General features: G+C 37.0%; 1 non-coding gene across 1 annotated transcript; it reads left to right on the top strand.

The window, feature by feature from the left end:
- The first annotated feature begins 11,642 nt into the window (after positions 1-11,642).
- Positions 11,643-11,715, top strand: TRNAG-UCC (transfer RNA glycine (anticodon UCC)). The gene has a single exon. It is a non-coding gene; the product is annotated as a tRNA-Gly (tRNA).
- Positions 11,716-14,548: the final 2,833 nt, after the last annotated feature.

Raw genomic sequence — 14,548 nt, 5'->3', positions numbered from 1 at the left:
ATGGACCGGGGCATGAACCCACGTCCTCTGCATTGGCAGGCGGACTCTCAACCACTGCGCCACCTGGGAGGCCCTCATTCAGGTTTGATGGAGAAATCAAAAACTTTATAGACAAGCAAAAGCTAAGAGAATTCAGCACCACCAAACCAGCTTTACAACAAATGCTAAAAGAACTTCTGTAGGCGGAAAACACGAGAAGAAAAAAGACCCACAATAACAAACCTAAAACAATTAAGAAAATGGTAATAGGAGCATACGTATTGATAATAACCTTGAATGTAAGTAGATTAAATGCTCCAACCAAAAGACACAGACTGGCTGAATGGATACAAAAACAAGACCCATATATATGCTGTGTACAGGAGACCCACTTCAGACCTAGGGACACATCCAGACTGAGGTGAAGGGATGGAAAAAGATATTCCACTCAAATGGAAATCAAAGAAAGCTGGAGTAGCAATACTCATATCAGATAAAATAGACCTTAAAATAAAGGCTGTTACAAGAGATAAGGAAGGACACTACATAATAATCAAGGGATCAATCCAAGAAAAAGATATAACAATTATAAATATGCACCCAACATAGGAACATCTCAATACATAAGAAATGCTAACAGCCATATAAGGGGAATTCAACAGTAACAATAATGGTAGGGGACTTTAACACCTCACACCAATGGACAGATCATCCAAACAGGAAATAAATAAGGAAACACAAGCTTTAAATGGCACAGTAGACCATATAGATTTAATTGATATTTGTAGGACATTCTACTTGAAAGTGGCAGAATACATGTTCTTCTCAAGTGCACATTCTACAGGATAGATCACATCTTGGGTCACAAATCAAGCCTCAGAAAATGTAAGAAAATTGAAATTGTATCAAGCATCTCTTCTGACTATGATATGAGATTAGCAATCAATTACAGGAAAAAAAAGTGTAAAATACACAAATACATGGAGGCTAAACAGTGCACTACTAAATAACCAAGAGATCACTGAAGAAATCAAAGAGGAAATAAAAAAATACCTATAAACAAATGACAATGAGAACACGACGACCCAAAACCTATGGGATGCAGCAAAAGCTGTTCTAAGAGGGAAGTATATAGCAATACAATCCTACCTCAAGAAACAAGAAAAATCTCAAATAAACAACCTAATATTACACCTTAAACAATTAGAGAAAGAAGAACAAAGAAAACCCAGTCAGTAGGAGGAAAGAAATCATAAAGATCAGAGCAGAAATAAATGAAGTGGAAAAAAAGAAAACAGTAGCAAAGATCAGTAAAACTAAAAGTTGGTTCTTTGAGAAGATAAACAAAATTGATAAAACTTTAGCAAGACCCATCAAGAAAAAAAGGGAGAGGACTCAAATCAATAAAATTAGAAATGAAAAAGGAGAAATCACAACTGACACTGCAGAAATATAAAGGATTAGAAGAGACTACTATAAACAAATAAATGCCAATAAAATGGAAATGGACAAATTCTTGGACATGTACAATTTTCCAAGACTGAACCAGGAAGAATTAGAAAATATAGACCTATTAAAAGTAATGAAATAGAAACTGTAATTGAAAATCTTCCAATAAACAAAAGCCCAGGACCAGATGGCTTCACAGGCAAATTCTATCTAACATTTAGAGAATAGCTAACACCAAGCCTCAAACTTTTCCAAAAAACAGCAGAGGGAGGAACACTCCCAAAATTCGTTCTATAAGGCCACCATCACCCTGATACCAACACCAGGCGAAGATATCACAAAAAAATAAAATTACAGACCAATATCACTGATGAACATAGATGCAGAAATCCTCAACAAAATACTAGCAAACAGAATCCAATAGCATGTCAAAAGGATCATACAGCATGATCAAGTGGGATTTATCCCAGGGATGCAAGGATTCTTCAGTATACGCAAATCAATCAATGTGATACACCATATTAACAAATTAAGGAATATAAACCATATGATCATCTCAATAGATGCATAAAAAGCTTGTGACAAAATTCAACACTCATTTATCATAAAAACACTCCAGAAAATGGGCATAGAGAGAACCTACCTCAACATAATAAAGGCCATGACAAAACCACAGCAAACATCATTCTCAATGGTGAAAAACTGAAAGTGTTTCCACTAAGATCAGGAACAAGACATGGATGTCCACTCAGCACTCTTATTCAACATAGTTTGGAAGTCCTAGCCACAGCAATCAGAGAAGAAAAAGAAATAAAAGGAATACAAATTGGAAAAAAAAGAAGTAAAGCTGTCACTGTTTGCAGATGACATGAGACTATACATAGAAAATTCTAAAGTTGCTACCAGAAAACTACTAGAACTGATCAATGAATTTGGTAAGGTTGCAGGATACAAAATTAATGCACAGGAGTCTCTTGCATTCCTATACACTAATAACAAAAAATCAGAAAGATTAAGGAAACAATTCCATTTACCATCGCAACAAAAAGAATAAAATACCTAGGAATAAACCTACCTAAGGAGGCAAAAGGCTTGTACTCAGAAAACTGTAAAACACTGATGAAAGAAATCAAAGTTGACATAAAAAGGTGGAGAAATATACCACTTTCTTGGATTGGAAGAATCAATATTGTGAAAATGACTGTACTACCCAAAGCAATCTACATATTCAGTGCAATCCCTATCAAACTAGCAATGGCATTCTTCACAGAATTAGAAAAAAATTTTTTTACAATTTGTATGGAAACACAAAAGACCCCGAATAGCCAAAGCAATCTTGAGAAAGAAAAATGGAGCTGGTGGAATCAGGCTCCCTGTCTTCAAATTATACTACAGAGCTACAGTAATCAAGACAGTATGGTACTGGCTCAAAAACAGAAATATAGATCAATGGTATAGGATAGAAAGCCCAGAGATAAACCCACGCACATATGGTCACCTAATTTATGACAAAGGAGGCAAGAACATACAATGGAGAAAAGAGAGCCTCTTCCATAACTGGTGCTGGGAAAACTGGACAGCTACATGTGAAAGAATGAAATTAGAACACTTCCTAGCACCATACACAAAAATAAGCTCAAAATGGATTAAAGACCTAAATGTAAGATTGGACACTATAAAACTCTTAGAGGAAAACATAGGAAGAACACTCTTTGACATAAATCACAGCAAGATCTTTTTTGATCCACCTCCTAGAGTAATGGAAATAAAAACAAAAATAAACAAATGGGACCTAATGAAACTTCAAAGATTTTGCACAGCAAAGGAAACCATAAACAAGACGAAAAGGCAACCCTCAGAATGAGAGAAAATATTTGCAAACGAATCAATGGACAAAGGATTAATCTCCAAAATATGTAGACAGCTCATGCAGCTCAATATTAAAGAAACAAACAACCCAGTCCAAAAATGGGCAGAAGACCTAAACAGACATGTCTCCAAAGAAGACATACAGATAGCCAAGAGGCACATGAAAAGATGATCAGTATCACTAATTATTAGAGAAATGCAAATCAAAACTACAGTGAGGTATCACATCACACTGTTCAGAATGACCATTATCAAAAAATCTACAAACAATAAATGCTGGAGAGGGTGTGGAGGAAAGGGAACCCTTTTGCACTGTTGGTGGGAATGTAAATTGATACAGCCACGATGGAGAACAGTATGGAGGTTCCTTAAAAAACAGAACTACCATATGACCCAGCAATCCCACTGTGGGGCATATACCCTGAGAAAACCATAATTCAGTAGGACACATGTACCCCAATATTCATTGCAGCACTATTTACATTAGCCAGGACATGGAAACAACCTAAATGTCTATCAACAGATGAATGGATAAAGAAGATGTGGTACATATATACAGTGGAATATTACTCAGCCAGCCATAAAAAGGAACGAAATTGGGTCATTTTTGGAGATGTGGATGGACCTAGAGTCTGTCATACAGAGTGAAATAAGCCAGAAAGAGAAAAACAAATACTGTATATTAATGCATATTTGTGGAATCTAGAAAAATGGTACAGATGAACCTATTTGCAGCACAGGAGTAGAGATGTAGACGTAGAGAATGGACATGTGGACACAGGGAGGGGAAGGGGAGGGTAGGACAAATTGGGAGATTAGGTTTGACATAAGTACACTACCATATGTAAAATAGAGCTAGTGCGAACCTGCTGTATAACATAGGGAGCTTAGCTTGGTGCTCTGTGATGACCTAGATGCGTGGGATGGGGGTGGGGTGAGAGGGAGGTCTAATAGAAAAAAAAAAAGAACATAATGGAGTTTACATTCTTGTGGGGAAAGAGGGACAGTCCACCAAGTAAGTAAATAATATAAAGTAATGAGTGCTCTAGAGAAGTGGGATAGGGAGTGCCAGTGGCGGGAGTCAGGATAAACAGGTTGCACTTTTTAAAAGAGCGTGTCAGAAGGCCTCACTGAGAAAGTGACATGTGGGCAAAGATGGAGTTAATCTTGAGTGTTCCAGATGGGGACTTTAAATTGTAAAGCCCTGAGGCAGTAGTGTGTCTGGCATGTTGGGGAACTTAAGGAGGCCAGTGTGGTTGAAGTGGAATGAACACCAGAGAAGAGAGGAGTAGGAGGTATGGTCAGGGACTTAGGGGGAGTTAGAAGGTTTAGGGTGTGGTAGGCCACTGTGAGGACTTTGACTTTTACTCTGAGTGAGATGTAGAGGCATTGGACAAGTTGTGAACAGAGGTAGTATATTTTCAAAAGTATAACATTTTTACTGGGATATAATCCATGTACCCTACAACTCACCCATTTAAAAAGTGGTTCTTAGTATATTCACAGAGTTGTACAACCCTCACCATACTGAATTTTAGAACATTTTCATCATCCCAAAAAGAAACCCTGTACTCATTAGCAGTAACTCATCATCCTCCAACTCTCTAGCCCTAGGAAAACTGTAATCTGTTTTTCTGACTCTCTTGATTTGCCCATTTTGGACATTACATATAAGTGGAATTATGTAATATGTGGTGTTTTATGACTGGCTTCTTTCACTTAGCATCTTGTTTTCAAGATTCCTTTATGTTGTAGCATGTACAAGTACTTTATTCTATTTTATGGCTGAATAAGATTTCATTGTATGGGTATAGTACATTTTATTTATCCAACAGTTTTTGGACATTTGGGTTGTTTCCACTTTTTGGCTATTAGGAATAATGTTGCTGTGAATACTTGTATGTAAGTTATTGTGTGAACATATGTTTTCATTTGAAGTGCTGCATTTTAAAAGGAGCAGATTCACTTGACGAAGATAAATGACCTAGGCTGTCATCCCAGAAGGTTGGGTTCCAACTGTTGCTTGCTTTTCTTTGTTCAGTAGCTTTTGTTACGGCGTTAAGCCATTTTTTCTCACAATTTCTCTGTCCTCTTGTTTTTTATCTAGTTTCCTAGCTTTGGATTTCTTTGAATAAAGGGTTGACCAACATTAACTAGGTTCCCTGAAAAGTAGGATCTGTTGTATGTAGAGAATTAGATGTTCTGTGATTGAGATATTATGATAAAATCTCAGTTTATGGAAATTCCTAAGGAGAGGTTACACAGTGTTTTGTATACTGAGTTGGGATTCATTAGTGGGTCATAAATCAATTCAGTGAAAGCAGTACTTAAATGAAATAGAATAGAATAGGAAATAATCAGAGTGTATCTCTCACAGTAGGGATAAATATTACTTCATGAAACTTTGTTTCAGTTAATCATGTATGTATGAACTGAGTCATGATATAAAGTGTGTGTGTGTTTAGTAAAAAAAAAGCTTGAAGCCTCTGGATTGGAATGTCATAGACTATTTATGTAATTAATACTCTTTCTCTTCCATTTAATTTTTTTTGAAGAGCATTGAGGTATTATTCAGCATAGAGTGTTTAAAACATGCTATAGTATATCTAAACGGAATATAAAGGGGTGATGTTTTTGTTGTTTAATGTAATGAGAAACTTGCGGGGATGAGATTTTTATCTTTTATGAATAAATATGATTTTATGACAATGTTATGACTAAGAGTATGTACTATATATTTTTTATTATAGGAGTCACACCCCATGGGTTTGTGTGATAAATGAACGTCTTGGCATAGAAGGGAATTAAAAAATGATGGTAAGTAATCAAGCTACCTTAAGCATTAACCTTAGTTTTTTTAGCCTCCTTCTACCTCCCTTCCTTCCTTCTATTTTTAATTCATTCTCTTTTTTGATGTAATATTTGTTACCTTCAAGACACTGTATGGAACACATTTGCTATAAAGCACAGCAGTAAAGTAACTGACTATGAATGTACTGTTCAACTTGAGAGCCATAGACTCTCACTCCTAACATTTGTACAACCTAGGGCAAGAATAGAAATGGAAGTCAGCTTTTTTTTTTAACAATATGTCTTAATCTTAAAAAGTTATAAATCAGTTTATGTCAGCAGCCTGACTTACTTTCCTACCCAGGGCCCAGCCAGCTCTTAAAGGAGCAATATACTCCCTGGGGTTGGCAGGGTGGAAGTTGGGCCAGGGTGGTCTCCGAATCTTAGATGGGGACTGATGTGGTGAAAGTCCCCAGAGAGTCTAGGCAGATGGGTTCTCCTTCCCCATATTCTACTTTTCTAACTCAAGATTTAAGGCAGTTCTAAGTATCCTCTTAAACTATCCCACTCAAACCCAGGAGGAGGAGGGAAAGCAGTTTCTGGGGGAATCCAGGCTGCCTAGACACCTTGGGAGATTGAGGGTGGCCATTCTTAAGTAAAATTAGATGTTTTTACCTTGGTTTCTCAGCACAGAGGCTGTGCTTTGCCTCCTTCCTTCTCTTCATTGTCTTCTCTTAGGATGGGGAGGTCTCAGTTCAGTTTGTGAATCTTTCTCTCTTAATTCCTGTAACCTCAATTAGTTACTTATTATCTTTGGGTTTTGATATTTTTGATGTTTTGGTATTTTGATAGGTGTAATCTCCTAAAGTGTAGGGCTCAGGGCAGGAGCCTCCTCTTTTGGGTGTAAAGGCAGGACTGTTTCTACCTATAATCTCCTTTCCTATCTCATCCTGCCCCATTCCACACTCCAGTTTCTTTCATATCTTAAAGACATAAAAAAAGCTCTGAGTTTTAAATTTTTTAAATCTGTCATTTGGGATTGTTTTCTTTCTGTCTTTAATATTCTGAGAAATTCTTATAGTGAGGGCCTTTTAAGTCCTAATAAGCTCTGTTTTTGTTTGTCTAAGGTATCTTTTTTTTCCTGCCCTAATTTTGAAAGATGGTCTGCTGAGTATAGAAGTCTAGATTGACTAATTTTTCTCTCAGTATGCTGAAAAAATTATTCCACTGTTTTAACCTCTTTTTGATTTTTGATATTTCTTTTTCTTTTTGATTTTACTTTGTTTTAATATTATATGCAGTGTTTACATGGTTCAAAATTCCTATTAAACAGTATTCATTTAGAAAAGTATGACTTTTCTTCTTCCTCTTCTTCCCTTCGTGGGCAGTCTTTTCTTTTCCATGTTTTAAATTGTGGTAAAATACACAAAATTTACCATCTCACCCATTTTTTAAAATTTATTTATTTATTTTGGCTGCATTGGGTCTTCGTTGCTGCTTGTGGGCTTTCTCTAGTTGTGGCGAGCGGGGGCTACTCCGCATTGTGGTGCGCAGGCTTCTCGTGGTGGAGCATGGGCTCTAGGCACGTGGGCTTCAGTAGTTGTGGTATGTGGGCTTCAGTAGTTGTGGCTTGCAGGCTCTAGAGCACAGCTCAGTAGTTGTGGTGCATGGGCTTAGTTGCTCTGCGGCATGTAGGATCTTCCTGGCCCAGTGCTTGAACCTGTGTCCCCTGCATTGACAGGCGGATCCTTAACCACTGTGCCACCAGGGAAGCCCCTCGACCATTTTTAAGTGTTCAGTTCAGTGGTATTAAGTACATTCATGTAGTTGTGCAACCATCACCACTGTCCATCTTCAGAACTCTTTTCATCTTGCAAAACTGAAACTCTATACCTGTTAAACAATAACTCCCTACTTCTTTCCTCCCCCAGCCCCTGGCAGCCACCATTTTACTTTCTCTCTCTATGATTATGACTACTCTAGGTACCTCATATAAGTGGAATCATACAGTATTTGTCTTTTTGTGACTAGTTTATTTCACTTAGCATACTATCCTAAGGTAGCAGCATATGTCAGAATTTACTTTTTAAGACTGAATAATATTCCATTGTATGTATATACTACATTCTGCTTATCCGTTCATTTGTCTACAGACAGGGTTGCTCCCACATTTTAGCTATTGTGAAAATGCTGCTGTGAACATGGATGTATAAATATTTCTTTGAGACCCTAGTTTTAATTCTTTTTTGCTATATACCCAAAGTAGAATTCCTGGATCATATCAGATTTTTTGAGGAACCTCCATACTGTTTTCCACAGCAGCTATACCATTTTACATTCCGACCAGTAGTGAGCAAGGGTTCCAGTTTGTTCACATCCTTGTTATTTTTTATTTTTTTGGTAGTAGCTACCCTAATGGGTCTCGTGGGTAATCATTTTGACTAGTTTTTGGTTTATCCTTTATTGCTTATAATTTCAAAAAGAAGAAAAATATATAAATAAGTATGTATATAATTTATATATATTTATCATTCTCTTTCTCAAATCCAAAGATATTGTATTCTAATACTTCTTTCCCCCACTTAGCAATATATCCTAGATCATTAGAGATCTTCACTCCTTATTACAGCTGCATAGTATTTCCTTTTGATCTGTGTTGTTTTTAAACTGCTTAATGGGAAAGGTATAGCAAAGCACTGCTTATTGTGACTCTGAAGAATGTGGCCAAAACCCTGAAAGTAAATGAAATATGCCTATGATCATCCATAACAGATAATTCACTCACAGAAAATATATTCACTGTACTTGTAGAATTCTTGAGTTTCTTATTCAGAAACATAATAGTAAATTTCCCAGAATTCTAACAAATAAGGATTGACAGCTGATAGCTTGATAGGGAAGAAGACAAAATAATTAAGAATTAAGTTTTTGTTTTCTGCAAAATCATTAGGAAGTAAAGAGCCCAAAAAGTCTACAAACACTTTGGCCTGGGCCCATTTATTTTAAGACAGTCATCCACTGCCCTTCTATAGCTCCTGAAGGCTATATATTACAATATCATACAAAAGTTGGTGTTTGTAGTGATAGCCTGAAAGTTTCAAGAAAAGAGGAAGTTGCTTCAGTAGCCTCTGTTTCAGAAGTCAGGGAACTGTGATTCAGAGATTTTCATCCAAAATGGTAAAATCAAAAAGAATTTGTGCTTAGCAGGGCAGAACTTTACTTGTGGATTTATGTTGAGCACCTTATTTCCCAGTGATGTTGTTCATTTATTCATGATATATTTATTTCATCCATTATTTATTGATGATTTCTTTTTTTTTTAACCTCTTTATTGGAGTATAATTGCTTTACAGTGGTGTGTTAGTTTCTGCTTTATAACAAAGTGAATCAGTTATACATACACATGTCCCCATATTTCTTCCCTCTCGTGTCTCCCTCCCTCCCACCCTCCCTATCCCACTCCTCTAGGTGGTCACAAAGCACCGAGCTGATCTCCCTGTGCTATGCGGCTGCTTCCCACTAGCTATCTATGATGATTTCTTTATCATTCCAATTATTCATCATTCATGATGTATTTATGTGCTGGGCACTGTGCTAGAGTGATGAACAAAATCCAGTCCTCCAGAAGCTTACAGTCTAATGGTAAACACATAATTATATAATTTAAAATTTAATTGTGAGATGTGCTACAAAGGTGTACAAGTTGATTTGAGTATATAAAAGGGGTCCTGGCCAAGTCTGGGAGTTGAAGATACCTCATTCTGAGAAAGTACCATTAAGTTGGGACTGAAAGATCATTAGGCCTTGGCTGGGCTAAGAGGAACACTGTCTTAGTTAGGATGCTTTCAGTAGCAAGTAGAGATAAGACTTGATCTATTGGCTCAACAGTTTCACCAAGGATTTGATTGCTTTTCTTCCCTTGGTTCTGCCTTCTGTTTTGTTGCCATAACCTTAAGGTTTGCTCCCTTTAAGGTCTTCAGTTGGTTAGTGATAGTTTTCAGAACTTTGTATTCCCTCATGTATGGCCAGTAGGAAAATGAGTCTTTTCTCCAATATTTCAGGAGAAGATCTGAAGTCCACTGTGTATTGATCACCTTACGTTACATGCTTACACCAGAATTACTTGTTATGCCTGGAGGAGTGGAATATGCTGATTGGCTTAGGCAAGGTCATGGGTTGCCTGGAGTTAGGGGTGAAGTCTACTTCTCTAGAACCACATGAGACCCCAACAAAATTGAACTATTAGAAAAGATGTAGGGCATGAATGCTGGGGAGGAAGCCAATAAGTGTACATTGTAGAGTGGCAGAACATTCTAAATAGCAGAGAGAATTCTATATAAATGCCTTGAATTAGGAGGGAGCTTGGTGGCTATAGGGAACTGAATAGAAGTCAGTGAGTGGGGTTGGAGCATGACAGACAAGAAGAGTAATGGAGGGACTTCCCTGGTGGCACAGTGGTTAAGAATCCACCACAACTACTGAGCCTGCGCTCTAGAGCCTGTGAGCCACAGCTGCTGAGCCCGTGCTGCACAACTACTGAAGTCCATGTGCCCTTGGGCCCATGTGCCACAACTGCTGAGCACCATGTGCTGCAACTACTGAAACCCACACACCTAGAGTCCATGCTGTGCAACAAGTCAATGAGAAGCCTGTGTACCTCAACAAAGAGCAGCCCCCGCTTGCCACAACTAGAGAAAGCCCATGCGCAGCAACAAAGACCCGATGCAGCCAAAAATAAAATTAAAAAGATAAATAAATAAAATAAAATTTCTGAGACTCAATTTATCAAAAAGAAAAGAAAAGAGTAATGGAAGATGAGGCTAGAGAGATAAAGAGAGGCTGGTTTGTGCTTTGGTAGGTAATGCCAGATTTCCAGAGTGGTTGTACCAGTTTAGCTTCCTGTCAGCAGTGTAAGCAGTTGCCCCAACTCCTCACCACCGTACAGTATAGTCATTTATTTAAAAAAAAAAATTAGTATTTCCGGTGCCTGCTTTTGAGTACCTTTTTGTATGGTAATTGGTTATTTATGTATCTTTTGTAAAGTGCCTACTCAAGTTTCATTTTCCTGTTGGGTTGTCTTTCTTTTTCTAATTGATTTAAGGAGTTCTCTATCTATCCTGGGTACAAGACCTTTGTTTCTTTTATGCATATATCTTCTTTGTGGCTTGCTTTTTCATTCTTTTAATGATGTCTTTTTAGTAGAAGCTGTTCTTAATTTCAGTGAAGTTCAGTTTATTAGTTTTTTCCTTTATGATTAGTGCTTTTTGTGTCCCGATTAAGACTTTTTTCTTTACCTGAAGTTCATGAAAATATCATCCTTTATAATCATTATTTTTAGCACCTTTTATTTTGCTATAATTTCAAATTTAAGAAAGGTTGCAAGAGGAGTACAAGGAATTCTCATATATTCTTTCACTAACTTTACCAATTGCGAATTTTATCTCTTTTCTCATATTCTCTCTTTTTCTATATGTATGTGTGTGTATATAAAACATACAGATGTGTATAAATGTATATATACACGATATGTGTATCTAAAATTACACATAGGGAGTTCCCTGGTGGTCCAGTGGTTAGGACTCTGCACTTCCACTGCAGGGGCCCTAGGTTCGATTCCTGGTTGGGGAAGTAGGATCCCACATGCTATGTGGCATGGCCAGAAAAAAAAGATCATGTAAACATAAAAACACATATACATATATACCTATAGACATGTACATGTATTTGCACACACATATATTTGCACAAACATGCATATAGTATATGCATGTTATGTGCATAAATATATTACTCTTCCATGAACCATTTGAAAATATTTTGATCTCGAGGAGACAGCAGTGAGCGGTCCTGAAGAGAGATCCTAGTTCCCTGCTCAGAAAGTGAACCTGGGTAACCTGGGTGAAAACCAGGAATCCTAGCCACTTGACCACCAGGGGCTAGAGGCTAGAAGCAAAGTTGCCCTGGCTCTTGCCCCTCACTCAAGGAGGCAAAAACTGTAAAAACAGGAACAAAGTTTATTACTAGAGACACAGCACAAGTGGGAGAGCACACAGAGAAACAGTTTAAGACAGAAGCAAGGCAGAGATACACACCTGAAGAGAAAGGGTGTGGGTGTCCTCCCTAATGAGGAGGAGTGCACCAGAGAGGTGATTCAAATCACTTACATAGGGCACTTCTTCCTGGTCTTAGTTTACCTTTGGCCAATTATCTCATTTCTTTCCCACAGGGGACCTGTCCTAGGGCCCACCCTGAAATGTGTGTGCATCTTTTTGCCAAGATGGATTCCAGTGTAGAGGCCTCTGGGGAGGTTGACACCACCTGTTATGGGGTGGCGCCCCCTCCCCTTTTGACCCCAAAGGAGCCTTTCTGCACACGTGTAGTTGGAGAGGTCTCCTAGTCCTCAAAAATGAGAAATATGTGATCTCTTTATCTTTTATCCAAGCAAGACTCAGCTCCTCCTTGCTCCTGCCATTATCTTTCTCTTGGAGTATCTGTCCACAGGGGACAGATTCCAGCTGCTCAGCCTGGGGCCCATCTATCTCCTGCCTCAATTTGAAGCTAGCATACTCCTTTATCCCTAAATATTCAGTGTATGTTTCCTAAGAACAAGGACATTCTCTTACATGACCACAATTCAATGATCAAAATCTAGAAATTTAACATTCATATAATATTATTATATAAGCCACAACGTAGTCAAAGTTTGTCATCATCTCAATAATATCTCTCATAGCTATTTTTTTTCTCGATCCATTTAGTTATCATGTCTCTTTGGTCTCCTTTAACCTGGAATAATTCCTCAGACTTTCTTTGCCTCTTTTGACTTTGCCATTTTTGAAGAGTACAGGACAGTTATTTTGAAGAATGTCACTCGATTCAGGTCATGTTTCCTTATTATTAGAATCAGATTTTGTATTTTTGGCAGAATATCACATGAATGATGATGTATCCTTGTCAGTATATCACATCATGAAGCATATGATGTCAGTTTGTCCTGCTATTGGTCATGTTGACTCTGATCACTTGGTTAATATAGGGTATTGTCAGGTTCTTCTATTTAAAGTTTGCTTTCTCTTTTGAAATTAATTTGTCAAGAGATACTTTGATGCTATGTAAATACCCTGCAACTCATCAAACTGTCACCCATTAGTTTTATCATCCACTGATGATAATAAACATTAATTAAAGTAGATAATAAATATTTGCTTTCTTCCCAGTTATCTGTGTGCCTGTCTGTCTTTCAGGCTTCCTGGATTTTTTATTTATTTACTGTTATAATCTATTACTGCCATTTATTTTGATGCTCAGATTGTCCCTGATTTAGCTGGTGGAAGCTCCTTCAAACTGGCTCTTGTGTCTTTTCATATGCTCCTATTATTCTTTGAGTCCTTCTATACTTTCTAGTGTAACAAGCTGTTCCAGGTTCACCTTATATTTTCCCTCTCATTCTTTTTCTCACCTTATTACATGGGCTAGGAACTTCAGTATAGTGATTCATGGAAGTGGTGATGGTAGGCATCCTTGTCTCTTTCAAGAATTTATCATTAAATACGCTGTTTGCTATAGTTTGTGAAGAATTTTTATCATGGATGGTTGTCCAGTTTTATCACATGCTTTTTTCATCTGCTGCAGTGAGCATCAAACTTTTCTCCTTTATTTTGTTAATATGGCAAATTACATTCATTGATTTTAAAATGTTAAATCAGCCTTGCTTCCTGAAATAAAATCAACTTGATTGTGATATTTTACCTGGATTCAGTTTGCAAGTGTGTGTGTATGTATGTATATGTAATTTTCACATTGTTACTTTTGAAAGAATTTGAACTGGTAATTTACTTCTCTTGTCCTCTTAGGTTCTCATATCCTAAATGCGTCACGTGGGACTCTATGAATTGAGATTTGATCCTTCTTTTTTATTCTCTGGAAGAATTTAGTGCAATTTTTCCTTCAGTGATTACGAGAATTCACCAGTGAAACCTATCTGAGCCTGGATTGTCTTTTGTGGAATTTCTTCAGTAAATATTTCTTTAGTATTTAAAATTTAAAAATTTCTTTAATAAATACTCAGGTTTTCCCGTTTCCTTTTATGCCAAGTTTGGTTGTGTTTTTCAAGGATTTTGTGCATTTCATCAAAATTTTCAAATTTATTGATACTATTTATAACATCCTTTTATGTTTTTGACTTCTGGAGATTCTAGAATCTGTAGTGATGTTCCTTTTTTATTCTTGACGTTGGTTATTTTTGCCTTCTTTTTTCTTTTGTTTGAGGAGCCTTGCTAAGAGGTATATACGTTTCTTGGTAAACATTCTGAACACTTACTTTCTTAGATTATATACTGAAGAGTCAAACATAAAAACTTTAAGGCTGATGTGTATGCTTTTTATTGAAACATTTAGTTTTTTTTTAACATCTTTATTAGAGTATAATTGCTTTACAATGGTGTGTCAGTTTCTGTTTTAC

The sequence above is a fragment of the Lipotes vexillifer genome, unplaced genomic scaffold (genome assembly GCF_000442215.2).
Source record: "Lipotes vexillifer unplaced genomic scaffold, Lipotes_vexillifer_v1.1 scaffold103, whole genome shotgun sequence".
Taxonomy (NCBI): Eukaryota; Metazoa; Chordata; class Mammalia; order Artiodactyla; family Lipotidae; genus Lipotes; species Lipotes vexillifer.
The sequence above is the reverse complement of the archived record's forward strand: the minus strand, read 5'-3'. Positions and strand labels throughout refer to the sequence as shown.